This window comes from Eretmochelys imbricata, chromosome 10, assembly GCF_965152235.1.
Source record: "Eretmochelys imbricata isolate rEreImb1 chromosome 10, rEreImb1.hap1, whole genome shotgun sequence".
NCBI lineage: Eukaryota > Metazoa > Chordata > Testudines > Cheloniidae > Eretmochelys > Eretmochelys imbricata.
Window position 1 is genome coordinate 16,983,334 of NC_135581.1, and position 4,817 is coordinate 16,988,150.

Consider the following 4,817-nt stretch of genomic DNA (forward strand, 5'->3'; position numbering starts at 1 on the left):
TTACAAGGGCTGTGTTTGTTGAGCTATCAGCTTCTTATGACACTGGGAACTGCTATGCACTTCTACTGAATTGGCAAGAATTCTGAGAAATAACATGATAGTAGTCATCTCCTCCTTGTTCTCGAATTGATGTTCTTGTCAAGATAGATGGCAGAAAAGTCAATGGCGTACTCAACGGAGTGGATTGCCCCACGGTTCAGTGCTATCACCCTTGCTGTTAAATGTATACACAAATGACCAGCTAGAATTCCCCAACATGCAAAGATTTACTTATGCAGATGATCTTTGTATCGCCACCCAAATGGAAAGATTTGAGGATACTGAACGCATTCTAACTGTCCCCATTGAAAAATACTCTTTCACATGGTTCTTGAATGCCAACCCTAGCAAGACACAAGTGTGCACCTTTCACCCAAAACACCATCAAGCCAAACGAAAACCCCAGATATTGTGGGATGGTACAATCCTTGAGCACTATGAATATCCGGTGTATCTTGGGGTCACATCAGACCAGTTGTTCTCAACCTGTTTGCCACTGTGGACAGCATATGGAGCTCTCTGTGTTATGTGGGTAGTATTCACACAATATATATATATACTACCTATATGGCCCTGCGGTTGTCACATGGGCCGCAGTTGTGAGCTGATTGGGCTGCAAGCAGAACCACTGCATTAGGCCAAATGCTGACATTCAAAGAGCACACCAAGAAATTGAAAAAGAAAGTGAACTCTCAAAATTGTGTTCTCCAGAAACTGGCCAACATAAAATGGGGAGCTGATCCCAAAACTCTGAGCAATCTGTTTCACCCTCTATTACTCAAATGCAGAGTACTGTGCCCCAGTCTAGTTACACTCAAACCATACACACCAAATTGATACTCAACTCAATTAATCCTGTAGGATTACCACAGGAACTTTGAAACCAACTCCCAGACTGTCGCTATACTGCCTTGCAGGGACTGCACCACCATCAGTGAAGTGGGATGCCTTCAATAAAAGGGAACATGCACCTGGTTGTCTCCCCAAGACACATACTGCATGGACACATTCCACCCTGCAAGAGGCTGAAGTCCAGAAAGAGCTTTGCATCTGAAAGTCCCTTGCCCCAAAATACTACTGTGGAAGGCTACAGTGTAACAAAATGGCAGGAAATGCAGATGATCTTGGAGAATCCAGTTTCTTTAGAACAACTCCCACAGGCACTAGCCTCAAATGACAATACTGATATGCTCTAAATGGAGAGAAAGCTAGAATGGCAAAGACTGGTAACAATGTGACCAAGTGGAAGCTGAAGAATGAACCCAAATGTGATTGTTGAGAGCCTCGGCAAACACATCCTGTACTCCTGAGGAACTATTAGAGGTAAGTGACAATACCAGGTCTTGGCTGCAATTTCAGATGGAAAAGCTATGATGAGGAACTCAAACAGAAATGGTTTCTTATTCCACCTGTTTCTAAAAACCCTAACTTCTATTTAAACTCCTGTACTGACCTCTGTGACATTGGGGGAGTGATAGCTCAGTGGTTTGAGTAGTGGCCTGCTAAACCCAGGGTTGTGAGTTCAATCCTTGAGGGGGCCATTTAGGGATCTGGGGAAAAAATTGGGGATTGGTCCTGCTTTGAGCAGGGGGTTGGACTAGATGACCTCCTGAGGTCCCTTGCGATCCTGATATTCTATGATTCTATACCTTGGGGGAGCACCCTGTAAACCCCATGTTCCTCATTTATATATAACCGTGATATTGCATATAAAGCAGGACATGTGAGCTATCAGGAGAAAGGTTATGATCTGCTGAAAGTCACTGTTCTATCAAAATATGTACATCGTTAATGCATACGAAGTTATAAGAATCATGTAGTCTGGCTGTCACTAAAATATGCTGTGGATTTGGGAAGCGCCCAGATACTAGCTCTCCAGAGACAATGTCAAGGAAAGTAACCAATGTTAAACAACAGGTGTCAAACAACCATTAACAGGCATTGTCCAGCAAGGGAGCTACAATTCAATGACTCACCTGCATAAGGCCACACCAGGGGAATTGCTCAACCTTGCCTGGAGACTCAGTAATGTACACCAGACATACCTGGACTTGTGTTCTCCAAACACATGGACTAAGGCCCAAGGTATAAGACAGAACGCATTGGCCACATGCTGGGCCTTCCTTCTGCCCCCACCCATGCTGCAAGCAACAAAGACACTGAGAAGAAGACTGAAGACTCCAACAGAGGGGACTGGCCCAGGTTTAAGGAACAAACCTGTATATTAAGGACTGCAACATCCAGTGGGGTGAGAAAAGCTGCTTAATCTAGATCAGGGATCTCAAACTCAATTTATCTTAGCATCAGTCCTCAAATCCTCCCAGCAGGCCAATAATGTCACTGAAGATGGTGCGCAGAAAAGAAAGCATTTATATTGTATTTTCTATTTCGAATTTCTTATAAATAATAAAACTGTCATACAGCTTTACGCAATTCTTTGCCTGCCAGACAGTTTTTAGTGTTTGCCAGACACCTGGCAATGCATCAGTTTATTGATGTTTGGCCTCAGTGACTGAGCAGTTGAAACCTTCAGGATTGCAGCAAGGTGTGCGTCAGATAGTTGTGTTCGCTATTTTGACTTGTTTATATTCATTGTGGAAAAAAGCAACGTTGCCTCCATGACTGACTCTGCCCGGCAACTAATGATGGTATCTCTGTCCCTCTCCTCCAACCAATGGAAGCTAAGGGGGGGGCAGCACCTGCAGCGGACAGAGCAGGCAGCATGGCTGCATGCGTCTCTCCTCCGTGGGCCGCAGATGGCCTGTGGCCCGGGACTTTGAGACCCCTGATCTAGATGTTGCCCAGTGTAACAGGGTCCCAGGCTGCATCCCGGGATCCCGTCACAACCTCATACAGCATCTCAGGGTGCAGGAGCTTGTTCCTTACCTTTTAACTGGTGATGGTACTAAAATTTGCCTGTTGGGACTCCAGTCACATAACCCAGCTGCTCTTGTTTAATGACTTTCCTCCAGCTATTGCACAGAAGAGGTGAATTGCAGAAATTAGAATACATAAAAAACAATAACTCTGCTACACCATCTAGTCCAGTGGCTCTCAACCTTTCCAGACTACTGTACCCCTTTCAGGAGTCTGATTTGTCTTGTGTACCCCCATTTCACCTCATTTAAAAACTACTTGCTTACAAAATCAGACATGAACATACAAAAGTGTCACAGAACACTATTACTGAAAAATTGTTTACTTTCTCATTTTTACCAGGTAATTATAAATCAACTTGAATAGAAATACTGTACTTACATTTCAATGTATAGTATATAGAGCAGTATGAGCAAGTCATTGTCTGTATGAAATTTTAGTTTATACTTATTTCGCTAGTGCTTTTTATGTAAGCCTGTTGTAAAACTAAGCAAATATCTATATGAGTTGATGTACCCCCGGAAGACTTCTGCATACCCCCTGGGCTACATATACCCCTGGTTGAGAATCACTGATTTAGTCCACCCTCCTCCTCCTCCCAGTGCAGGACTATTTCCAGGCTTGGAAATTTTACCAGACTCCTACTGCCCAGAGGTCAAAAGATGAATGAGGTCAGAGGGCAACAGCCTGGTGAAATGCCAGCCCAATGGGTGGCAAGTTAACCTCCTGCTGGGGAAGGCTAGTGCTTTCCCTCCCCTATTCTGCCTGAGGCCCTGCCCCTCCTCCACCCTTTCCACCCCCTCTCCTCCGCTGGAGTACCAGGCAGGCGGCCCCAGCACCCACAGCGCCAGAATGCTGGGCAGAAGTGAGCACTGCCACAGCTGCCCCAAGTCCCGGCCGCAGGCCCGCCAGCCCCAGCCCGGGCCACAGGGGAATAGCAGGCACTGGAAACAGGCAGGAGGCAGTCTGGGGGTGGAGTAGGGGCAGGGCTACGCTGGGCTGTTTGGGGAGGCTCAGCCTTCTCTGGTCTGTGTGATACAGGCCACCCATACCAGCCTGCTTCAGTTTATGGGATTTCTTCTAGAGCTTTGTTCTTTGATGCCACTCAGAGGCTCCATCTTTTATATCGGCCAGTGAGTCAGAAAAACATGAAGCCTTCTCTCTCACCATCTGTATCTGGCTTCTTTCTTTGAAGCTTCCACAGCAAAGCCTCCTGGTTTCTGTGGGAAGGAAGGTTTCCATCACAGTCTCCTGGCTGCTGGGGGCACTGGGGTATTTCCACTACTCCGGCGTCATACTTTGTTTTGTTAAATTCCCTTCTCCCGTAATAGTTACAGCTGCTTCCCAAGCAGCAGCAGAATGAAACTGGGATTGTTTTAGGCAGGCTCAGGAAGAGCAGCCGTGAAACTGACTGAGGTTGTGTTAATTTTACTGAGGCACAGCGTGGCAGAGCCCTGGGCAGCAGCGGAGACACTGATACCGTCTGGCTGCAGACTCAGGAAAAGAGAACAGATTTACACCTTGGCAACAAGAATGGTTAAAACACGGCCTTTCTCCAGGGGGTGCCATGCTGGGGGGGGGTCCCCCACAATGCCCGCCCATGTGCCCCGCACGAGGAGGAGGGGATTCCCCGCGTGTCCCACTGGAGGGGGTTCCCCGGGATGCCCCCCTCCATGGCCACTGGGGAGGAAGAGGGCCTCCTACAGCTGCCCCAGGGTCTCACCCAGTTCAGCCGGTGTCGGCTGCTCGCTCAACCGCCTCCTCGGCTATCGACTCGTTCTTCCTGAGCCCCGAGCGGCGCGGCCCGGATCCCCAGGGGCGGGCAACTGCGACTTCGGAGCCAGACCGGAGCAGTGGATTCGCCGATAGCATCGATGGGGGCGCTGACGGCTCTTCTTGGG

General features: G+C 47.9%; 1 protein-coding gene across 4 annotated transcripts in view; it reads right to left on the bottom strand.

Annotated features, from left to right (window-relative positions):
* The window catches only part of REXO5 (RNA exonuclease 5), a 32,799-nt gene extending 28,021 nt beyond the window's left edge, over window positions 1-4,778 (bottom strand). For 2 of the 4 annotated variants that reach the window (XM_077827930.1, XM_077827926.1), the window contains exons 1-2: window positions 4,640-4,778; window positions 2,926-3,011 (exon numbers count right to left, since the gene is read on the bottom strand). The gene's annotated coding sequence lies outside the window, so the exon portion shown is untranslated. Of the gene's footprint in view, window positions 1-2,015; window positions 2,122-2,925; window positions 3,012-4,083; window positions 4,137-4,639 lie in introns of those variants that run through there. The other 2 variants (XM_077827928.1, XM_077827929.1) reach the window with 2 other exon arrangements.
* Window positions 4,779-4,817: the final 39 nt, after the last annotated feature.